The sequence below is a fragment of the Lutra lutra genome, chromosome 9, assembly GCF_902655055.1.
Source record: "Lutra lutra chromosome 9, mLutLut1.2, whole genome shotgun sequence".
NCBI classification, from domain to species: domain Eukaryota; kingdom Metazoa; phylum Chordata; class Mammalia; order Carnivora; family Mustelidae; genus Lutra; species Lutra lutra.
In genome coordinates, this window is record NC_062286.1 from 79,962,316 (window position 1) to 79,987,983 (window position 25,668).

At 43.2% G+C, this 25,668-nt stretch overlaps 1 pseudogene; it reads right to left on the bottom strand.

The window, feature by feature from the left end:
• Nucleotide 1: 1 nt before the first annotated feature.
• The window catches only part of LOC125108558 (high mobility group protein B3-like), a 64,142-nt pseudogene continuing 38,475 nt past the window's right edge, over nucleotides 2-25,668 (bottom strand).

A 25,668-nucleotide genomic window follows, 5' to 3' on the forward strand; every position in this document is an offset into this window, starting at 1 on the left:
TTTATTCATCCTCCTCCTCCTCTCCCTCCTCCATCTTCTCCTCTTGATCCTCCTTGTCGTCTTCATCTTCCTCTTCCACTTCCTTCCGGGCAACTTTGTTGGGTGTTGGGATCCTTTGCACCATCAAGCTTTCCTTTAGACTTACAGTCAGCGACATCCTTCTCGTACATCTTAGGCTTTGCTGCCTTACTGTTGTAAGGTTGCTTTTCAGTGTCACTTAAGTTATTCCACATCTCACCCAGCTTCTTTGCCACATCTCCATTTAGAGATACCAGGGTTTGTAGATTTGATCTTGGGGCGGAATTCTGAACAGAACCGGAAGAATCCAGATAGTGGCCTTTTGGGGGTATTAGGGTCCTCCTCCTTGCTGCCCTTAGCTGGTCCATAATCCTTCACTTCCCGATCATAACGCACTTTATCTGCCTTTGCCATTTCATCAAATTTAGACTTCTCTTTCCCAGACATTGTCTTCCACCTCTTAGAGCACATCTTGGAAAATTCTGCAAAATTGACAGGGACCTCTGGGTTTTTCGTCTCAGGTTCTCTGCATGTCTGCACAAAGAAGGCATAAGCAGACATCTTGCCTTTCGGTTCTTAGGATCACCTCTAGCCGTTCTGGCTGTATTGTTCGCTAGTCTGGGCAGCACCTAGATAACTACTTTTCTATTTGTTTTAAAATTATTATGGAAAGTATTTAAAGTTTTAACTTTATCTGTAAGGTTTTTCAAGTAGTGTTTCTCTAAGATATATTGTTATTCTTATCCAGAAAGAACATAAGGGTGATCCAAAATATAACAAAAATAGCTCTGAGAGCCGGAAGTATCTCCTCGTACTTGAATCAATTAGGGATTTTTCATTTAAATCATCACAAGGAAACCATAATAGGATCCACTTAGAGAGTGGCCCAGATCCGTTAAAAGTTGGTTTGGTCGGCTTTTGGAAAGTACATTTCTCAGGTATCAGCTGGGATCTAGACTTCTGCAACTTACATTTCATATTCATGCCTTGCATAACTTCCAGAAACAATCTCCTGGCCAGACTCCAGTTCCTCCATGAAGATTTTTATTAGTATTATACTCAAGATAGACTCAAAGTATTATAAATCTTCATATTATTGAAATCATAGTATGCCATAAATTGAATAAGAGTTGTTAGATGAGGAGGAAAATGCCCAAACAAAACATGAGCATAAAATATTTTTTAAAAGGAAGGCATTAAAAACAAACTATAAGGTATGCCTGGGTAGCTCAGTCAGTTAAGCATCCAACTCCTGGTTTCACCTTAGGTCGTGATCTCAGGGTCCTGAAATCAAGCCCTGAGACAGCTCTGTCCTGGGAGTGGATCCTGCTTAAGATTCTCTCCTCCCTCTGCACCGCCCCCAGCACTCTCCCCGCCTCTAAAACAACAACAAAAACTATAAGGTAACAGAATTAAGGCCAAATAGCTTTTATCAAAGTAAATATAAAAATGATGAAATAACATAATTTTTAAAATCTCATTGTATTTAAAATATACATATTAGAAACAAATACCAATAGAACACCTTTAAGTACATTCATTCATAGATTATGCATCTGTCAAAATTATGTAATTACACATGTGCAGAAGCTTGTGTGCACATATTAAAAAAATCCGTTTTCTCTGTGGAGTGGAACTAAACGTTGAGAAAAGTCTTAACCGTTTTGCCCTCGTACCACCTTATACATTTTAGCTTCTATTTCCCTTACCTGGGGGAGCAAGAGACTACTAATTACAGTGTCCTAGAAATATATGTATTTACATGCACATATATGTATATGTTCTGAAAATTTTAAGTAGAAGAAACCTACATTGTTCTACATTTAGACTTCTTTATTTTATGTTTCTCATGTTGGGTTTACCATCTTCTATCTCTTGTTATATGTTTTTTCTTGACCCATCTGAGAGTACATTGCAGACCTACCGTTTCACCTGTAGTGTTACAGATAGACTTCATTTAAAAAAGCACAGTTAATACAGTTCTCAAGTTCAGGCATTTAACAGTGATAGAATGCTTTCACTGATAGCCCCTATTCCAATTTCAGTTGTTCCATTGGTAATTTTATTTTTCAGCTACAGAATCTACTCCAGGATCGGATGTTAGATTCTCAGGATTCTGTCCTCTAGAACGGTTCTTCAGCCTTTGTCTTTTGTAGTAGTGATCTATTGAAGAATACAGAACAGTTAAGATAGAGATTTTCCTTCAGTTTGGATTTTTGTGATGTTTCCCCTTGGTTAGATTTGGGTCATGCAGTATGAGCTAAAACACTATATGAGTGATGTGGCCTCCCAGCATCACATCCAGACTTAGCAATATCCCTTTGCCCCATATTGATGTCCATTTTGAACAATTGGGTAAGATGTCATCCAATTTCTCTGCTGTAACGATTTTTCCTTTCACAATTAGTACATAATTTGTGAGGAGAAACTTTTGAGACAATGCTGATATTCTATTCCTCATAAACCTGCCCCTTGTAGATTTAGCACCCTTTGATGATTCTTACCTGAAAAACATTTTTCACTGTGATGTTTACAAAACTGATTTTCTAACTACATCATTCTTTTTGTATTAACTAGTTGTCATCCGACACTAAGGGGGAGATTTCCCTTTATCAGTATAGATATCTGTATAGAATAAATCCTTTTTTTTTTTTTTTTTAAATGGGGCGCCTGGGTGGCTCAGTCATTAAGTGTCTACCTTTGGCTCAGGGCCTGATCCCAGGGTCCTGGGATCGAGCCCTGCATCAGGCTCCCTGCTCGGCGGGAAGCCTGCTTCCTCCTCTCTCTCTGCCTGCCTCTCTGCCTACTTGTGATCTCTCTCTGTCAGATAAATAAATAAAGTCTTTAAAAAAAAAACATTTAAATAAAAAAAAAAAAAAGAAAGGGGCCTTCAAGAAAGAGCTAAAAAACACAGATACTAGAAACCACAAGTTTACTAATACCTCCACCTCCAATTCAGCCTTACTGGGTTCTTCCTTGTCTTCTCCCATTCCATATTGTATCTTCTTCCTCAGGGGAGAACCCTGGCTCCCAACATCATCCATAGAGTCACTCATTTGCAGAACTCTGATTTTTGTTTATATTGGTCTTGTATTTTGCAATTAAAAATATTTTAGGAAAGCCCACAGAAAAATTACACATGTGAATTTTTCATCAGTCTGGTATTTCAGAATAAAAAAAAAAGTTTGGAAACATGTGCCTATGCCTCCTCCCAGATAAATTTGGCAAATGAACAAATGGTACTAAATAACTTTTTTCAATTCAGCTAACATTTACCAAGACTCTATTTTGTGCTCTCTGTTTGTCCCTAGTCAGACTGCTGTTACTAGCTCCAAAATGTTTTCTCATAAGCAAGAACTTTGTAAGGGACCCATCAAATTAATGTGAAATTGTAAGGTGTGACAATAGCAACAAAGAAGATACTGAAAGAATAGTGACTAAAGAGAGGGGCTGGTTCAAAGGCAACAGTCCTAGCAAAGTAGGAAGTAGACTAAGGTGTAAGTACCAGGAGAATGGAAGTGAAGGGACAGATTAGAGAGAACTGATAAAGGAAGATTTTTCAGGACTCATTGACTAAATGGGGGAGTGAGGAGGTGAGACACAGCAGGTCTCGTTCAGATGTGGTAATAGTAGGTCTCTCCGCCAGATGGCAATAGTGTTCTTGGTTTTTGGTTTTCCGTCATGCTAATAGATTTGTAGTTTGAGCAACTTCAAGATCAAACAGATGGATTTGAGTTTCCAACATTGCGAAGAATACAGTATGGTACCAGAGCAAAGACAGAAACAGGAGTAGATGAATCCCTGTATGGAAAAGTGGCATTTGTAAATCAGTGGGGAAATTGTTCAGTAAATTCAAACTGGACCCTATACACAAAAGTCGAATCCAGAAAGAGTACACTTATCCTGACGAGCACTGAGTAATGTATAGAATTGTTGAATCACTATAGTGTACACCCGAAACTAATAAACCACTGTTAACTATACTTGATTTAAAATAAAAAACTTAATTTAAAAAAAAAGTCAAATCCAGAACTTAGATGTGAAAGGAAGTCCTGAGTTGTATGTTATCCAATATTGGAAAACAGTTTTCTAAATCTTTTCCAGTTTTCTAGTTGTTTAGAGCAGGAAGGTAAATCTGGTCCGCACTAATCGTGGTCATAAGTGGAAGTCAAATATAGTTTTTTTAGAGTTTTCTTCCTCCTACAGAGTCTCTTTTCCCAGTTGCTTTTTTTGTTTTAAGTAGGCTCTACGCCCAGCATAGAGCCCAACAAGGGGCTTGAACTCAAAACCCTGACATCAAGACCTGAGTTGACATCAAGAGTCAGACACAACCAATAAAGCAACCCATGGAAACCCTTTTTCCAGTTGCTTTTATCTGTTTGTTTACATCCCTATTCTCCTTGTTAGAAGTCCTCCCCAGTTTTCTGGCCATTGTTTTTGTTTTCTGCTCTCATAATAGAGTAGGAGACTTTTGGAAATGTTGCTTTTGTTGATGGGCAAGTTGACCATGAATCTCATGTAGGGCAGAATTTATCAGCAGTGACACCACTGACATTGTGCCCTGGGTTATACTCTGGTTTGGGAGGCTTTTCTGTGCCTTGTAGGATACTTAGCAACATCCCTGGCCTCTACCCACGAGATGCCAACAGCACCCACGCCACCAGGTTTGTGACAATCAAAACTATTTCCAGACATTGCCTATGTCTCTAGTTGAGAATCTCTAATGTGAGATGACCTATCTAGGTTGTCATCTAAAGTCAATATCTTTAGATATTTCCTTTTGAGATGGTTATATTCTCCACAGAATTGTCCTTCAGTTTCTCTGGCCTGAAGGATAAAGTGGAGGAAGAGAGCAGGGAGCCTTCAATACACATGCATTCACTTATTCTCCTGTTTGAAACACTTCACACCCACCCTCAGCTGTGCTGGTGTTCCTTCATTTAGAAACCATCTGTTTTCCCATCTCTGGAACCTAAACCTCTAGACTTTGGCCAGCGTGTGGGAGGAACAATCAGCCAGTGATGTGGAGTGGGGGGAGGGGAGACCGAGACTCCTCCTGATCCTCAGCCTTCATTCAACCAGTCTTCCTTAATTTAACATCCCAGTTCACGCCCCTTTCACAGGTGCCAGTGATCCCTCAGTCTTTGGAGGATTCTGGAGTGCATATTGAATTTGTTTTTATCTTTACTTAATGTCAGTTGACAGTTTGGTCTTTCAAGTCTGCCAAGTCCATTACCATCTGTCTGCTTTCTACCCTCTAAAATTTAGTTCCTTTGGTATCCTCTTTCACTCTTTATCCTTGGGATTTATGCCACCCCCCAAAATACTATTAGTGTAGTTTTACATGGGGAGGTTAGAAACTATGAAAATTAGACGTGTGCTTCATTCTGTCATCCTTATCTAGAAGCTACAATTTCATATACTTCTGATTGTTTTGTCATGTTTCTAATGGTCCCCAGACATTAACTATTACTTTGGAATGTGCTGTCAGGTGGAAGGGGACAGACGTAGCCTCATATCCTTCCCACCCCTTCTCTTTCTTACAGATAATATTAGATTTCTATTTTTCAGAGATAACATCATTAGATTTTCATACAGGGAGGAGATACTCTAATTAATAGGAGAAGTGGTGGGGACGAAAATAAGCCAAGTCACAGAAGTGGGAAGGAAGAGAGAAACTGATGGAGGTGGTGGAAGATTGACCTGGCTGAAATTGAAGTTCATGTTGAAGGGTATGAGAGATATGAACATAATAGATAAAGTGGGACCAGATTATGAAGCCTAAAATACTGGTTTGAAGAGATCAGACCATATCCAGAAGGCGGTAGGGAGCACTTTGGACTTTTCATCTGAGACGTGATTGATGAAAGTAGGTTTATAAAAATTAATCTAACAGCTCTGACAACAGATGGACAAGAATAGGGAATGAGTAGAGGCAAAGGAGCTTTCTAGGAGACCGGGGCTGAAATCCAGATAGGAGTGATAAGTATGAGGCCACAGTGGAGGGATGGGAATGGAAAGGACAGACTGAAAAGTCCTTGATAAGGAGAATTTGATTGTGTTTGTTACCAGCAGCTGGTATAGAAATTAAATAGATTACAGTCAAACCCATAGACTCTAACAACCAGGGTGCAGACCTCCAATGTGTTATGTACAGCTTTAGTTGTGGCAGGAAGTGTGCCTCCTAGAGCACTGTGTGATTTATTGAGAAAAGATCCAATGAACACAACTCAAGAAAAGGGAAAGGGTGGTCATTATAAATCCACAGAGTGGCCTCACTGGAATAGAAGGATTCCTGATGAACAGACAGCCCTCGTGAATCACAGAACTTAGAAAGAAGCTGAAACCCTTTCTCTGTCCTGTACAAGGCCCACCTGGGGCCCTTCCAGGCCCTGAGCCCCATATAACATTTCTGGCTACATCTCTGCCACCAAGGGCATCTTCTCTCTGGTCTCAGTTCAAAGGCATGAAAGAGAATTAGGACCCAACCCCACCTTTCAAGTCAGGGTATAAATTGCACATCCCCGAGCCACCAGCTGTGACAGAGGCAGGCGGAGGACAGAATGCTTACCCAGTGATGTTGGTTCAGCAGCAACAAGGAATATGGCAGGAGAACTGACCTGCCCAGATGAAACAATTGTTTTAAAGAGTCTGAATTGGAAGGGAAGCTTGAACATTTTGGTGTCTAACCTTACCTTTTGAAGATGTGGTCAGATCCAGAATCCCCTTGCTACCTCACAAAGCCACCAAGGGAGCCGAAAGTGTAAAGACTGTGGGGTTGGCCAAGTGTACTTGCTCCATCTGTGTAAGGAGTTTGCGCCTCGGACTAGCAACTCTTCCTGAATCCAGCACCAGGGCTGCTGCCTACGAGTCAGCTGGCCTTTCGGAGAGCACCAGACAGTCCTCCTCCAGGCCTCCTGATGCAGTGTTTATCGGTAAAGGGCACAGTTTGCCCATCTCACCCCACACCCGCACAGGAATCGGTCTGCTCCACAGAACTCCTAACTTTCCCAAATAAACTCACAATTTTTCGACATCTCTGTGGTTATTCAAGATGAAAGGTCAGCAAACCATGGCCCTCCAGCTGGTCACCTATTTTTGCATAGGAAATTTTATTGGAATACAGTCACGGTCATTCATTAACAGATCGCCTGTGGTCGCTTTGGGGCACAATGGCAGAGTGGCAAGCCTAAAATATTTACTGTCTGTCCCTTTAAGAGAAAGTCTGCTGACCCCTGCTCTAGATAGCTCTAGAAATGATCGTCGTTTTTTTGAAAACCTTGGGTTGATGTTAAAGATTAGTGGCTACCCAGTAATTGGACCATGCTTTCCCAGGCCATTTCTTAATTAATTCCATAATCACTTTGTGGACTAAATTTCAGGCCAGAAGTCACTGAGACATCTCTAAAGATTATCTTGTTGGCATAAGCAAAATACATATTAGTGTACATTTATGAACTAAACAATTAAGTAATTTGATTTAGATCATTGTTTACAGTTCAACACACACGTCTTTAGTCTGTTCTGGTTATTTACCCAAGGATTATATTTTCTTGCTACACTTGCTCAAAAATAATACTGTGTAATTATTTCCTGTGTGATCTGGAATGCCGGGGCCTTTCTCCAAATGCAGCCTTTCGTTTGTTACCGTAACAAGGAGTTACCCTGTAGATGACGTGGTTGAGGTTCCTCAAACAGGGTATTAATTTTCATTCTTCACAGCTGGAGAAACAGAATCCTATTTCATGAGTTAGTGGGCCAAAGAGCCTCCTACCTTCTCACACTATCCTCCTTTTATAAAATAAGTGTGAACTCGGTATCCGTATGAATCGGTTGCAACAAACCTGTGCTTTTAAGGCGCTCCCTCCATGCTCCGACGAGCGTAGTTAGCTGAGGCCGCCCGCTTGGAACAAGTGAGCTGTAGCCAAGCAGTCAGCGATAAAAATACATGGCTGCAAAAGCTCTGCTTTATCACTCTGGGGGCTCCTACGTGGTTTGCCAACAGACTCTTCTTTGCCTAAAATACAGGATCTCAGAGTCAGCTGCCACTCTCTCTCCGAGAGGAGAGGGGGAGAGCCCTTTGTTGCTTTTGCACTGTGAAGGAACCTCCACCCCCGTGTTCCTCCCCTGGGCTCCTGACTCAAACAGCACACTCTGAGAAACGGGGAAATAGAATCTTCCTGCCTAGTCATGTAGGAGTTAGCTCTTTTGAATGAGAAAAATGTGTGTTCCTAATTACCACATTTGAAATGTATAGCCATCACTGCTCCCGGAAATTTGGGGCTGTGTCTGAGCCACACCAGAGTCTCCCGTGGCCTCCTCCCCAGTAAGTGGCGGCTAGCCTGCCGCTCAGCCTGACCTGTCCCATCTCGCCCTCCACTCCAGAGCCCTGGGGCTCCTCCCAAGTTCCACCCCGCCACCCTACTCTGAAGCCTGCTCGGACACCTCAGCAAGAGACCGCCCCTTCACTTGTCTTTCCCTGGGCAACTCCCTCCCCCAACTAAACTATGAGATCTTTAAGTCCAGAGGCCATGTCTTTTTTTGTTGTTGTTCAATAAGAGACTTAGATAAATTCACCAAGACCCACATGGGATTACTTGTTCCCCAGCATGCAGTTGAGAGTAGGAAGTCAATGCTTTTGAGTGAATGAAGGGACGTCGGATCTGCTTGGAGAAAGGACCACTTGGAGAAGGACCACTGAGTTAGAGGCAGCTAGCTGCCTTTCCAACAGCTCCAGAAGCAGGAAAGTTCTTGATAGGGTGTGTGAGTAAGAGTGCCTCAAGGTGTGCAGCTGCTGCCCCTTTCTTCCCGGCCTACCCTTCCTCTCCCAACACCTAGGTCTGACTGGCCGAAAAGGCCTCCATGTGCCACTGTGGAGCTCATCGTTCACCCCATCCTTGAAGAAGATCCCTTTATATTTTAGTGTCATGTCTAAAAGCCACTAAGCTCCAGGTGCCACACTTCAGGAGATGTGAAGAGCCTGTAGAAAAACTGCTCTGGTGCTGGAGGTCTTATTTTAAGTATTGTACTGCCATTCACGTTTTGCTCCGTATCTGATTTCATTCGGGCCCATGAAGGCAACGTTAATTTATTTGTGTGGCAGCATAGCATCAGCAGATGCCTTTCCCCTTTTCTCCTCCTCTTTTCTTCCCCTCATTCAAGCTGCTGGGCTAGGTCAAGGTTCTTTTTTTTTTTTTTTTAAATATTTTATTTATTTATTTGTCAGATAGAGAGTGAGAGTGAGCAAGCACGAGCAGGGGAGAGGCAGGCAGAGAGAGAAGCAGGCTCCCTGCCAGGGAGCCCGATGCAGGACTTGATCCCAGGACCCTGGGATCATGACCTGACCTGAAGGCAGAGGCTTAACCAGCTGAGCCACCCAGGTGTCACCTAGTTCAAGGTTCTTATCTCAGAGAAGGGATGTGACAGCAGGAAGCAGAGAAAGAAGAGTGTCTTCCTGGCTTTTGGCTCTAGAAGCTGCCCTTAGGAGAAAGAAGAAAACACCTAGCAGCATAGATAAAATATTGGAAGAAAAGCTAAGGAGAATAGAAAAGGGTTCCCTGTGCCTGGGAGGGGGTTGGGGGAGGAGGAAATTCCCGGGCAAATACCAAGAGCCAAGACGTCAATGCTGGGCCCTGTGTATTACTCCACAGGCTCACCTAGGGAAGGTGGTACAATCCCAGATGTTTCTGTGCGGTCTGGGAATAGAGAGGACATGTTCCTTGTATCCTTAGCACGGCCTCAGGGAGGTTGCAAGACTTCAGAAAAGATGGGGCACCTGGGTGGCTCAGTGGGTTAAGCCTCTGCCTTCCGCTCAGGTCATGATTCCAGGGTCCTGGGTTTGAGTTCGGCATTGGACTCCTTGCTCAGCAGGGAGTCTGCTTCTCCATCTCCCTCTGCCGCTCCCCCTACTTGTGCTCTCTCACCCTCTTTGGCAAATAAATTAAAAAAAAAAAAAAGACTTCAGAAAAGAAATGTGTACGTGGTGGGTCCCACTGAAGGGGCCATCCACAGGCTTGCAATGTCTTCAAGGCCTTATGGAAGCATGTCTCCTTGTGCCCAAGAGGACACTGGAGAAATGGAGGTTGCTCGCGGACCTGAAGAGGTCATGAAACAGTATGGTTCAATAGATATGTGTATGGAAGGATGACAGGACCAGGTTCCTAACTCCCTCCACTGCCCCCACCAACACCACCGCACACCTTGGCACCTCATAAGGTCCTCCCAGAAACTAGACACAATCCCAGGGAAAGAAGAGATGAAAATCTACAAGCTCACTCAGATTAAGTTTCTGATAATGCAAGGAAATGGCAGCTAGAAATAAAACTTAGCTTATATTTCTTATTATGAATTTGTGGCCTAAGAAATGTACCCACTGCTTATAGTTTATATTCCCAGATATCATTTCTCAGAGAGGAGCAGTGCTCAACTAACCATTTAAATATCTTCCTAACAGGTTTTAAGGTTTAGAAACCAAATTGTGAATATATTATCCACATATGCCTTGAAAGAGAAGCCAGTAACTGGAGGAAAGGGTCTCTCCTGCTCGTAAGTGGTCCATATTCTCTGAACCAGGATGAAGTCAAGCGATCTGCCAAGTGTGAAGGCTGTATTTCAACACCAAGAAAATTCTTTTCTTAAACATAAAACTAATGCTAATTTTGGTGTCAGTCGATTAAGAAATCACATAACAAAAGGCTAAGATATATTTTGTAACATTGTAAGTTAATTTCTTTTATTCATTACAACATTGATGCAAATTTGAGACACAGTCCGTCCGTGTGGATGGGCACAGTTTTCATTCCGTGTAGTAAAGAAAGAACGTACACAGGGAGATGCCCACCCCTTGAGGTAATCCCACAGCTCCCGGGGGTCCGAGGGCCACAGGTGGGGACCTGCTGAGCCAATTGGAAAACCCGATATGTATGATGGCAGTGTCTTGCAGAAATACCTCTTTTAGCATTCCAGTCTGTGGGCTCTGGCAGAAATAATAGTTTGCTGCAAAACAGATCACTCTTTTTTATTTGCAAGTCTTCATACCAGCTGAATCACAGCTTGCTTTTCACTTTTTGTAACACCTTGCAACATCACAAAATATTTGCTGGCGTTTGTGAAGGGCGGCTGTAGAATTAGTAAACTGAAAGGAGGCCTGCCTTTCCTCCCACCCTGTCAGCACCTTCTGTTCTAGCAGACCGAAAGGCAGCTTGAGAACTCTGATTGCTTCTCCAGATTAGGACAACTCTTGGCACCGTAGCCCAGAGCAAGAACGGAAGCAAGGGAAACATTAGGGAGTTTGCAGGTGCCAGTACATAATATCGTCACTTTCCAGAATCGAACTTCTAAAATGACTCCGCGAAGGTGAATTGCTATGGTAACCAGCCTTCTCAACTTTCATATCTGTAAGTAAAGACAACATGGGCCATTTCTATTTGGGGGTATATAATCTGAGATTAATGAATGACTACCCATGCTCTAACTCCTAGTTTAACTAGGCTCATATAATGCTAAACCAGGAAGGAATCTTAGCAATTACCTGGTTCCACCTCCCAGGTTTAGAGATGGGAAAGAGAGATCTAGAGAAATGACACAACACAGCTCACATGTGTCAGACCAGGGCCCAAGTGGTCGTACCTAGCTGTCTCACGCTCTTTTCTATATACCAGGCTGCCTTTCTGAATGGACTCACCCAAATTCCACAAGTGAAGAAGAGAAATAGGGCCCCAATTAGACACACGGCATCATCACTTCTTACTGAGATAGTAAATCAAGTATTGTCGATATGCTAGTGTCTAGGTGTCTAACTTCATCACGGTTATCATGGATTCTACATTCTGACAACTATCATTTATCCAGAATGATAGATGGAAGGGCGGGGGGGGGGGGCGTGTAGGGAGTGACCTACAGACTTGATCCAGTATTATGGTTCCATCATATGCCACACACAGGTTAGCCATCTGCAAAGAACTAGAATGAACCAAAATTGCATTGAATATAAGGTAAACTCCTTTAGCGGTTTGATTCAAAAAACATCCTTCAAGATTTTTCAAGGCCTAGTTCCTTGAGCAATTCTCATTGCACAAATACTTACAAAGGTGCTTTGGATAAGAACTTTCCTTCCAGTTAGTAAATCACCAGGCCACAGAAAATTTAGCTATTAGGAATCTCCACAGTTTCTTGTTGAGAGGAATGGCAGAAGTTTGAGAATATTTAGTACCATTCTTTTAAGAGCAAATCAGCATCCAAAATTAAAACTAAATAGTGAAATTAAAGTGTTTTAGTTAGATTATTATTTCATTTTAAAGGGTTATATAAATACAAATACTTAGTCCCCAAAATTCTTTAATGTGTGCAAATCATCTGGGAAGCTTGTTAAAATGCAGATTCTGGTTCATGAGGTCTGAAGCCAGACCAGAGATTCTGCATTTCTAACAAGCTCTCAGGTGCTGTCAAACCCGCTGGCCCTTGGTCCACACTTTTTGTAGAAATGGACCGATTTCCTTGCCCCCATCTCCCAAAATGCATTTCTTGTGAAGGTCAAGCCTGACTTTGAGATCTGTGACCACCCCAGTCATAGGAATCCTTCTGGCCTCTGAACGCCTAATGCTCTTACCACATATATCTCCACAATATATGCAGTATATTAATGTCCCATATGTGCGTCTAATCTGCCCAACCAGATTGTAACCCTCTGTGTGCAATACAGATGCTGCATGAAGAACTACTGATGATTGATTGATAAATTGAAGGTTATTTCCTCCTTCCTCAGAACACTACTCAATCCATCCATGAGCTTAAGACTTAAAGCAAACCTCTGGTCTAAGAAACATTGAATCTATTCTGCCTGTCAACTCCCCTCCCTGTAAGCTGACCTTTTAGAAACCAAAGGCTGTGTGGATAGGTTCTGATTGGACATGTGATAAAACTACCAGCTGTGAGAACAAAAGTAGGGGGAAGGGTGGATACCTATCACAGTGGGAAGGCTGTTCGTTGGTTGCATCAGACTGCTGGAGAGGAAACGGGGTATACTGAAAAGAACACAGGTTTGGAGGCCAAACACATCAGGGCCGCCTTGGTCACCCGCAAGCAGTGCATCTTTAGAAAAGTTACTTAAAATTACTGGGAATTTATTTCTTCGTTGGTAAAATGAGATACTCTCTCCTGCGGTGGTTGTCAGAACTGTAGAAAATGTGTTGTAAAATTGCCTGCCGGGATACTCCATAAAAGACAGACGTTTTAATCCAGCATGTTCGCCTCCAACTCAAAATGGAAATTGAGCCAGCCACCCATTCTCGGTCGCGAGAAGCGCAGCTGGATAGTTTACACGCAGGGCAACAGCGCCATCTAGTGGCGTATTTATGCCTAACCCTCCCTTTGAATGCGTTCTTCCTCCTAGTGCCTTTGCTGGTCACTTGATTCACTTGATTCACTCATTCATTTCATTCAACATGCATTTATTGAACGCCCACTGTGTGTCAGGCACTGATTCGGCTGCTGAATCTACAACAGTGAACAAGACAGACATGGTCCCTGCCTTTAGGGAGTTTGTGGTCAGGTGAGGAAGACAGAAGTTAAATTTTGATTTCGGATTGTAAAAAGTAGTTTGAAGGAGTACGGGATCCTGCGACTTTTTAATAGTTTCCCTAGGCAATGGCCACTGGAGGTAAAAAGATGCTGGCGAGGAGACCACATGAGGCACTTATCAGTCGCCCAGCAGCATCTCTCTGGGTGTCTCAACTCAGATTTAGGACCAGGACCTGCCCGCCCACAGGGAGCTCCAGTCTTGAGCTGTGGGATCCATCAGCCATCATCTCACTCCCTGTGAGTCACTCTGCAGACGTCATCACAGATCTTCTCATGTGATCCTTTTACAGACAATATTCAGGGGGGCCAACTAACTTGCACAAAGACATAAGATGACAAGTCAGAGACAGGATCCACACCCAGTGTTTCTGCCTCCGAAGCTCACATTCTTTCTTCTACTCATGCGATCTCCCTGATGCGAAACCCAGGTCTCTCTCTCCTTTTATTTTATTTTTTTAAATGGATACATATTTAATTTATACAAGGAAATGATTTTTTATTAATATATAATGTACTGGGCACCTGGGTGTCTCAGTCATTAAGCATCTTCCTTCGGCTCTGGTCATGATCCCAGTATACTGGGATCAAGCCCCACATCAGGCTCCCTGCTCGGGAAGCCTGTTTTTCCCTCACCCACTCCCCCTGCTTATGTTCCCTCTCTCTCTGTCTCTCTCTTTCAAATAAATAAATAAAATATACATATATATGTGTGTATGTGTGTATGTATGTATATACATACATACACAACTGATACAACTAATAACTGAAACAACTAATACATTTTATATATATACATATGTATATGTGCTATGGTGAGTGCTGTGAATTGTGTAAGACTGATGATTCACAGACCTGTTCCCCCTGAAACAACTAATACATTTTATCCCCTGAAACAACTAATACATTTTATATATATACATATGTATATATATATATATATATATATATATACACATACAGGTCTGTGAATCATCAGTCTTACACAATTCACAGCACTCACCATAGCACATGCCCTCCCCAATGTCCATTCCCCAGCCACCCCATCCCTCCCAACCCCCTCCACTCCTGCAGCCCTCAGTTTGTTTCCTGAGATTAAGAGTCTGTTATGGTTTGTCACCCTCTCCTACTTCGTCTTGTTTCATTTTTCTCTCTTTTCCCCTTGGTCCTCTGTCTTGTTTCTCAAATTCCTCATATCAATGAGATCATATGATAACCGTCTTTCTCTGATTGACTTATTTCGCTTAGCATAATACCCTCTAGTTCCATCTATGTCATTGTAAATGGCAAGACTTCATTTTTGATGGCTGCATAATATTCCTGTGCGCGCACGCGTGTGTGTGTGTTTGTGTGAGAGAGAGAGATACATGTTATATATGCCACATCTTCTTTATCCATTCCTCTATTGATGGACATCTAGGTTAAGCCCAGGTCTCTATTCTGCTGCTTGCTTTGGGCTGAAAGGAAATCATTAGAAGTGTCTGGGGAAACTGGAAACACAGAGGGAAAACAAAATAATAGCTTGGTGGGTCAAGTGTGAAGGGCAGAGAAGAAACTGCTGGCTTATAGTCCATCAGTGTGTTTTAGAAAGGTAAGTCCAAGACATCTCCTCCATCTGGAAAACAAGATCTTCTATTATACTTTATGCTCTTTTGATTTAAAATGTGACACAGGAGTGCCTGGGTGGCTCAGTGGGTTAAAGCCTCTGCCTTCAGCTCAGGTCCTGGGATCGAGCCCCACATCAGCAGGGAGCCTGCTTCCTCCTCTCTCTCTGCCTGCCTCTCTGCATACATGTGATCTCTGTCAAATAAATAAATAAAATCTTGAAAAAAAATAAAATGTGACAGAGCTGTTGCTAAATTAAGACAATTTGAGGGCTCATTTGGAGAGGAGAGGTGATTTTCTGGAGATCTGTAGGAAGCTGCACGAGTTACCAGGCACCAAGAGCAAAGCTTCACTGGGTCAGGGTGGCTTCAGGCTTACGCAGTGCGCAGGGCAAACAACAATCCTGGTTTGCACAGGACTGAAAGGTTTCCCATAACACGGGACTTTCAGCTTTAAAACTGGGCAAACTACGACTGCTGGTCATCCAAGAAATGGGCCAGACTGGGAGGGCCTGATACGCCTATGGAAGGTAGGCCATGGTAAGCCACTGAACCTGGGGTCCAGTGGAAGGCTTGGTCATAGTCTAAGGCAGAAAAGGGGAGACAAGGGTAGGTGTAGATCCCTTGGCAGGATACCTTTGAGCTGAGCTCCTGGGTTACTGGCCCACAGCTCCTATTTCAGGACTTGGGAGCAGAACTGGTTGGTCTCAGGTAGAGGATAGATATGACAGCAGACTGGTCTGTACCTTAGTCTCCTCATCTATAAAATGGAATGGATAACAGTACCTACCTCCCAAGACTGTGCCTGAAGTACAAGACCTAATATGTGTAAAGTGCTCAGAGCAGTGCCTGGCCTTTGAGAATACATGACAAGTCACCATGGAATTCTCCAGAAGAGAAGCTCACATGTAGCCCTGAACTTCCATAGCTCAGTTTCCCTGTCTTTGTAAGGTGGAAACCAAAAGCCTTGCCAAACCTCTCAGAAGAAACAGAACAGGACGCAATCAACAAGAACATGGATAGTGGTTAGGAATGTGTGCTCTGAAATCAAATCACCTGGGTTACAACCAGCTCTGCCCTTTAGATATTCGTTACTTAACAAACACATGTGGGCCAGGCACTGTTGCGCTTTAGTAACAGTGCAGTTAATTTTTATAGCAGTCTTATCAGGCAGGAACTGACTTGTTTTTTTTTTTTTTTAATCCCATTTTAGAGATGAGGAGACCGAGGCACAGGGAGGCTGTGATTTGCTCAACTCATAAGAACCTTGGGCTAGTTTTATTGACATCTCTGTTCACTTCGCCCCCCAGGAAAGTGGGGATAAGAAATGATGGTACCCACTTCATAGGGGGTTATGTAGATTTGATGTGATCAGATACATAAAGCACTTAACAAAGGGTCTAGAACATAATAAGCACTCAATACCTAGAAAGTACCTTACTACTTAATTGGAGTGACAAGATCTATACTATATGCCATAATTTTAAAAAAATGTAACTGGCAGTTTAAGAAAACGGTCAAATGGTCAGACAGTAAAAATCTGGGTTGGGGGGCACCTGGGTGGCTCTGTGGGTTAATCCTCTGCCTTCAGCTCAGGTCATGATCCCAGGGATCGAGCCCCACATCAGGCTCTCTGCTCAGCAGGGAGCCTGCTTCCCCCTCTCTCTGCCTGCCTCTCTGCCTACTTGTGATCTCTCTCTGTCAAATAAATAAATAAGACAAAATTTAAAAAAAAAATCTGGGTTGGGACAAGGTACATCCACTCTCCTGAACTTAGGAACAGCCTGAAGATCCTATTTGCATGACAGACGTCATAGGCCTCTGGGGAGAAGTGGCAGAAAGTATGTTAAGGATTGATGACTGGTCCCCAAACTCCAGGCTTTACTTTCCTGAACTAAGAAGGACACTAAACAAGTTCTCACCTCAGGGAAGAAGTCCCAGAAAGCCCTGATAGGAAAGCTGAGGTATCTGGCGGGGCCCACACCTGGGCCTGGGGCGTGTATGGCCAGGGAGGACTATACATGCAGACTTTCCTTGCCTCCTCCTATGGAAGGCCTGGGTAGGGCCATGGCTCCAGTCCATGTTTCAGACTTCTCTCATGACCATACCCCTGCTTGCCAGCCTGAAACCACCGTTGTCCTGGAATTACCTCCCTGGCTTCCTCCTTCTCAACGCTCATCATTGGCTCACAGGACCCAGCCCTCTCCCTTCACCGGCTCTGTTTTTGATTTGCTCCTCTGATTGCAGGGAAGCCACACGCCCACCTGCCCCAAGCAGGGGGAACCTGGGGGAAAAGAGGACCAGCCAGGGATGGGTGAGGCAAGGACGAGTATCTTTGATGAGAGGTGGTGATGTTACATACAAACAGCTTTAGACTCCTGGTAAAGTCCTAGGAACTCACCCAAGTTCTTTATCAGAGGGGGTATTAAACTTGGTTCAGGAAACCTAGTAAGAGTTGTATAAAGCATCGGTGAGAGTGACCCAGAGTGAGTGCCAAGGCAGTAAACATTAAATGGACACAGGCTGTCCAACCAAGTCACATCCATCTCTCCTTCCACCTCAGCCACCCTGAGCTCTTGGGCTCAGGGAATTCTTCCCCACTGTGCTGCTCTGCCCCTGAGCCCTTTCACAAAGATGGCTGGATTGCATGGTACCTGGTTTGCTTTTCTATCTGTCGCCTGGATGTGGCCCTCCTCAAGTCACTGGCAACCAGGACTTGCAAAGTCTCTCGCCTTTGAGTAGATGTTAACCCCTGCCCTGGACTGGTACCTCAGGGCCCCTTGTGGCGGGGGGGCATGTGGATTCGGGTGATGGCTAGGCAATCTTGGCACCTGGGGTTTCAACTCTGGCTTCTGAGGTCTTGGGTTATGGGTAGGAAGCTGCAGAGGATAGCCACCCCGTGGTGGAGAGGCAGCACACAACAATAGGGAGACTACCCAGGGATGATCTGCGGGAGGAAAGGAGTATCTGGGGCCCCTGCTGTTCAATGGCGATGGCATCCTCTCCCACAAACTGATGTGGCCTGGGGAGGTTTAGCTAAAGTCACCACGTAGCTTTCTACTAGGAAAGCTTCCAAGACTGGAATTGGGCTCCAGTGGGGCGTGAGGGGAGAGCCACCCACATTGTGCATTCGAGTCTGCCTTCAGTGGTCCCCCGGTCCAACATTGCTTAACAGTAACATGTTCTTTTTCTGCGAATGTTCTGTTTTGTTCTACAGATCCTACAGGAGATAGCATGATGATGAAATCTCTGTGCTTCCCACTGCTGCTACGAAAAGCCCAGATTAAAATTTTATGACACTTTTGTTTTTGTTTTTTATGTATGCTGTATGTGAAAATATCTATTACGCAAATCAAGTAGTCTGCTTTCCACTGCCAAGCATCTCTGGTACAGGAGCTGTAAGAAGAAGTGTAATGAACATAAAACAGTTTCTAGAATCCCTAATTTGGTGGTTGGTATATGAAGCTGGCAAGCCCCTCTCTGCCAATGCCGCCAAACACTGCCTGGGTTGGGCACATCCTTCCTCAGCTCACAACGCTGCAGAGGATGGGGGAGGTATCTTTCCTTGGACTGCATCCCCAGGCAGTCCCACGTTTCTGACACTCCCATTCCTGCCCTGGGGCACTGACTTGCCCTGCTTACAGCCCTCCTGGGATCTGTGGGCTGTTCAGTCGTCACTGGCCTCCTTACTTAATCCAACGCCCACAGATGGCCTTCCATTCCTCTCGGGAGAAGAGCATCTTACCTTTGTCTTGTGGTCATTGTCACCTCCCTGATGCCTCTCCTCCATTAGCACATTTCTTCTTTTAAGTGGGAAGAGAATCTCTCCTGACTTTCCGTCTGGAGGCCTTTCCCCTCAGTAAATCCACTCCCCACCCTCCCACCCCCTGCCCCACTTCAGCCTCTGCTCTCAGGTCCTTCCCATGATGCCATTCACAATGATGTATCTGGGTTGCCTGGGACATTTCTGTTGACATTGCCTTACCATATGGATTTGAGCTAAGCCTGTCCATGAAATAAGGTGTGAACTTATTTTATTTTTCTTTACAAGGACTTTAAAGGGCAGGAAGAGGAAAAAATGAATACTGAGAGAAGCAAAAGGGAACTAGTATTTACTGAGCCCTTAGAGAGCTTGAGATTGATGCCAAACATACGTCAACTTAGTCATCCTCGCAATGGTTTTGAAAGGTGTTATTTATCCCACTTTACAGAGGAGGACATGGAAGATAAGTAACTTACACAAAGTATCAGAGCTAGTAAACAGAGAAGTCAGTTGCTAATTTGCTTTTCATTTAGTGTAAAAATTAATGAAAAATTTCCGAGTCAGCCCTTTAAAAAAAAAGACTTCTAAAAACAACAAGAGAATATTATGAAAATCTACATGCCAACAAACTGGACAACCTGAAAGAAATGGATAAATCCCTAGAAACGAATAAGCTACCCAAAACTGAAACAGAGAGAAGTGGAAAATTTTTACAGACCAATAACCAGCAAAGCAATTGAGTCAGTAACCAAAAAATTCCCAACAAACAAAAGTCTAGGACCAGATGGATTTACAGGCAAATTCTACCAAATATTTAAAGAAAATTTAATATTTACTCTTCTTAAAAGAGAAAAGGAAGGAAAACTTTCAAATTCATTCCATGAGGCCAGTATTATCCTGATACCAAAGCCAGATAGAGACTCCACTAAAAAAGAGAAGTACAGGCCAATATCCCTGATGAATATAGATGTAAAAATTCTCAACAAAATAATAGAAAACAAAATTCAACAATATATTAAAAAAAAAAAGCATTTCCATTCCCCATGATCAGTGGGATTTATTCCTGGTTTCCAAATACTTGCAAATCAATCAATGTGATATATAACATCAATAAGAGAAAGGATGAGACTCAATGGTCATTTCAATAGATGGAGAAAAGGCATCTGACAAAGTACAACATGGATTCATGATTAAAAAAACACAAAAACCCTCAACAACATAGGTTTAGAGGGAACACACCTCAACATATAAAGTCCACCTAACGAAAAACTTACAGCTAACATCATCCTTAATGGGGGAAAGCTGAGAGATTTTCCCCTAAGATTACAAACAAGACAAAGATGTCCATTCTAATCACTTTTATTCAACACAGAGCTGGAAGTCCTAGGCCCAGCAATCAGACAATAAAAAGAAATAAAAGGAATCCATATCAGTAAGGAAGAATTAAAACTTTCACTCTTTGAAGACGAAATGCTACTCTATGTAGTAAAACCAAAAGACCAACCAAAAACTGTAAATGAGTTCCTTAATCACAGGATACAGGGGCACCTGGGTGGCTCAGTTGGTTAAGCAGCCAACCCTTGGTTTTGGCACAGGTCATGATCTCATGCTCTTGAGATGAGGCCCTGAGACCAGCTCTTCACTCGGTAGGGAGTCTGCTTGAGATTCTCTCCCTCTGCCTCTCCCCTGCCCCCCACCCCTTTCTCCCTCTCTCCTCTTTCCCTCTCTCAAATAAATCTTTTTTTAAAAAAGATTTTATTTAAGTATTTGAGAGAGAGCAAGAGTGAGTACAAGTGGGGGAAGGGGCAGAGGGAGAAGCAAACTCCCCACTGAGCAGGGAACCCAGCGGAGGGCTCAATCCCAGGACTCTGGGACCATGACCTGAGCCAAAGGCAGATGCTTAACTGACTGAGCCACCCCAGGCGCCCCTCAAATAAACATATCTTCAAAAAAAAAAAAAAAGTCACAGGACACAAAAATCAATGTACAGAAATCTGTTGCATTTCTATACATCAATAATGAAGCAGCAAAAAGAGAAATTAAGAAAGTAATCCCATGTACAATTGCACCAAAAATAAAAAGATACCTAGGGAAAAAACCTAACCAAAGAGGTGAAAGCCTGCATTCTGAAAACTATACAACACTGATTGAAGAAACTGAAGACAACACAAAGAAATGGAAAGGCATTCTATGCTCACGGATTGCAGAAGCAAATATTGTTAAAATGTCTATACCACCCAAAGCAATCCACACATTTAGCACAACCCCTATCAACATACCACCAGCATTTTTCACAGAACTAGAATGAACAATCTTAAAACTTGTATGGAACCACAAAAGACCCTCAAACAGCCAAAGCAATCTTGAAAAAGAAAAGCAAAGCTGGCGGCATCACAATTCTGGGCTTCAAGTTATATTATATATGTACAAAGTTGTAGTCGTTAAGACAGTATGGTACTGGTATAAAAATAAACACATGGATCAATAGAACAGAATATAAACTCCCGAAATAAACCCACAATTACATGGTCAATTAATCTTCAACAAGGCAGGAAAGAATACCCAATGGGAAAAAGATAGTCTCTTCAACAAATGGTGTTGGGAAAACCGGACAGCTACATGCAAAAGAATGACACTGGACCACTTTCTTACACTATACACAAACATAAATTCAAAATGGATTAAAGACCTAAATGTGAGACAGGAAACCATAAATCCTAGGAGAGAGCACAGGCAGTAGCTTCTTTGACATCAATTGTAGCAACTTCTTTCTAGATATGTCTCTGGAGGCAAGGGAAACAAAAGAAAAATGAAATATTGGGACTTCCATCAAGATAAAAAGCACAGGAAAGGAAACAATCAACAAAACAAAAAGGCAATCTACAGAATGGGAGAAAATATTTGCAAATGATATATCTGATATAGGTTAGTATCCAAAATATATAAAGAATTTATCAAACTCAAGACATGAATACATATTTCTCCAAAGAAGACAGCCAGATGACCCACAGACACATGAAAAGATGCTCCACATCACTCATCATCAGGAAAATACAAATCAAAACCACAGTGAGATACCACCTCACACCAGTCAGAATGACTAAAATCAACAACACAAGAAACAACGAGTGCTGGCAAGGATGTGGAGAAAAAGGAAACCTCTTGTGCAAACTGTGGGAATGCAAACTGGTACAGCCACTGTGGAAAACAGTATGGAGGCTCCTCAAAAAGTTAAAAATAGGACGACCCTATGACCCAGCAATTGCACTACTGGGTATTTACCCAAAGAACACAAAAACACTAATTTAAAGGAATCCACTCACCCCTTTGTTTACTGCAGCTTCATCTACAATATCCAAAATATGGAAGCGGCCCAAGTGCCCAACAATTAATGAATGGATAAAGATGTAAGATATATAGAATGGAATATAGTTCAGCCATAAAAAGAATGAAATTCTGCCATTTGAAACAACATGGATGGGCACCTGGGTGGCTCAGTGGGTTAAGCCGCTGCCTTCGGCTCAGGTCATGATCTCAGGGTCCTGGGATCGAGGCCCGCATCGGGCTCTCTGCTCGGCGGGGAGCCTGCTTCCCTCTCTCTCTCTCTCTGCCTGCCTCTCCGTCTGCTTGTGATCTCTCTCTGTCAAATAAATAAATAAAATCTTTAAAAAAAAAAAAACATTTGAAACAACATGGATGGAGCTAGAGAGTAAAATGCTTAGTGAAATGTCAGTCACAGAAAGAGAAATACTACATGCTTGCACTTATATGTGGAATTAAAGAAACAAAACAAAGGGGGAAAAATAAGAGAAAGAGAGAGAAAGCAAGAAACAGACTCTTAATCATAGAGAACAAACTGATGGTTCTCAGAGGGGATGGGAGTGGGGGAAGGATTAAATAGGTGATAGGGATTAAGGAGAGCACTTGTCATCATGAGCACAGGGTATCTTACAGAAGTGTTGAATCACTATATTGTACACCTGAAACTAATATAACACTCTAAGTTAATTAACTGGAATTAAAATGAAAACTTAAAAATAAAGCCTTCTAGGGCGCCTGGGTGGCTCAGTGGGTTAAGCCACTGCCTTCGGCTCAGGTCATGATCTCAGGGTCCTGGGATCGAGGCCCGCATCGGGCTCTCTGCTCAGCAGGGAGCCTGCTTCCCTCTCTCTCTCTCTCTGCCTGCCTCTCCGTCTACTTGTGATCTCTCTCTGTCAAATAAATAAATAAAATCTTTAAAAAAAAAATAAATAAAGCCTTCTTAATATGTACCACCAAATGAGCTGTGTGACCTGGAGCAAATTAGCAAACCTCTCTGGGCTATAGTTTGAACATCTGTAAAATCAGGAAGCTGTTCTAGAGGGATCTGAGTTTCTGACCCAGGATTTAATTACCCTCGTTCTCAAAAAAAGGTCTTCCTCCTGCCCAGCCCAAATCTCTCAAAAACCTAAATCATACAGGAAATAAATAATACTCATGGAGTACTAATCAGGAGTACTTCAGGAAATTCCATCATTTTTTCTGCGAGTTGTACCGCCATGCTCCAGCTCTCCTACACCAGGATCTCTGAGTGGGCAGGAGGATGAGAAAACAAAGTGCTAAAGGGTTTCTCCCTCACCACTCCCCACACCTCCTACTCCAGCTGCTGTAGCCACTGGGCCGGGACTCGGTCATCTCTCCCCGTGCAGCTGCTTGTTCCCACACAGCTGGCTGCCAGCACCCTGGGAAGGGCCAGGGAAGGGCCAGTACCGGCCCGGCTTTATTCCTCAGCAGGCTGGGCCAAAACAAACAGGCTGGACTTGCATGGCCTCCCCTGCAAAGCCTGGGAGAGCACTGCCCATGTGCGGGAAACAAGATGATATTTATCTAATAAATCATACATAATTATGATTTTTTATATAATTAAATAAATAAATCATAATATTTATGAGAAACAATAAAATCTACAGCAGCATGTGTACCTTGAAATTCTAGGAGCCCTGAACTGGAAGGGCACTTCCTGACCCCCCGTGCAATCTGTGCTTGCCTGGCCTAGGTTGGGGAAAGATCACATGCGGGGGCACACACAAACACACATATATGCACACATGTACACACACACAGACACATACACATGTATATCGACTGTCTCCTTGGCACTTGCTAAGCTCTCACATGAAGCATCAGCAGCACTAGGAAAGTGTACTTATGATCTCTAAATCCTCTGGCGCTTGCCAGTATTGCAGGGTCAAGTGCAGACTTTTAAATAGCTATAAACTAGATTCTGACATCGGAGCACAGGCTGGACAGAGAAGGGCCCAGAGATGCTGCGGAAGCTGAGCTTAGGAGGGAAGCCAAAGCGTGCTCCTCACCATCTGTGTCCTCCTCTCCTCCCCAGCCTTCCCAGTCCACCCCCCCAACACACACACCAAAAAAGCATTAAGTCCCAGAGTGAGCCATCAGGGGAAAAGAGAGAGAGACACTGTGTGAAGCTTTGTGTGTGTGCTCGTAGTTGTGCCCAGTACTTGATCTGGGGATGACCACGAGAGGCAGTGTGATAATTTAAGTCAAGTTTTCCTTGGCACCCGCCTGCATCTTACAGCTTATCCTTTTTGTTCCCATCCCAACCCTCAGCGGGCACCCTTCCAAGTAGCTCTGTGCAGTTCAACTGAATTTATAGGACACTCCTCCGCTCAGCACTGTGCTGAGAAACACAGTCATTCTAGTACCAGGTCTGTTGCAAGCCCTGTGACCTTGGGCTTCTCAAGTGACTGTGCTCCTGCTCCACCTTGGAGAAACCGGAACGATGCAAAAAAAGATGATTAGGAACTCAGGCCCAAATGAAAAGCCTAGGCTTTTCATCCAAAGCCTGGCAAATGAACCAATATATGTCTGTTTCAGTTAAAATAAGATGTTTAAACCTGGAGTACTTCATTGTCTTATCAGCTCTAACCCATTTTCTCAAGTAATTGATCAATAGTAGTCCCAGCTGAATTCTGATGAAAGCTTCTGTGGGTCAGGAACCAGGGAGACACTCACTATACTGGGGCTAAAGGGAGGACGTCCTGGAGGGGCTGGTGCCCGTGAGATCCATCCACACTCATGCGTGTAGCTGTTGTTCATTTTCACTGCTATCTAGTTGTAGGTGGAATGAACACAACGAAACTTACGTGTTCACTTAGTGTTGGTGGATATTTGGGTGGCTGAGTCTGAATATGCGGCATAAAACATTCTTGCATAATGTCTCCAGCTATAGAGACATAAATGTGGATATGATACCGATATGGGGAGAGAGAGGAGAGAGATATATACTGAGACTTACTGACCTGGGTGTAGAATTGCTGGGTTTTCAAGTGTGCTTACCTTGCCCCTTACCAGGAAATGCCGAATTGTTTTCCTATACTAGGACCAATTTTTACTCACACTAGTAAGATATGAGTTCTGGTTGTTCCACATTCTTTCCAGCATTTGGTATTGTTGGACTTTTTAACTTTTGGCTATCTGGTGGATATGAATTAGTAGATTTGGTTTGCATTTTGTATTTGCATCTTTTCACTTGTTTGTTGCCCATTTCTGAATGCTTGTTTATGTCTTTTGTCTCTTCTACTCTTTGGGTGTTTCTCTTTCTTCCTGATCCAACTGTGTCCTTCATATATTCTAGACACTAATCCTCTGCCAGTTGACATATGTGGCAAATGTTTTTTCCTAGAGTGTGGCTTGCCTTTTCAC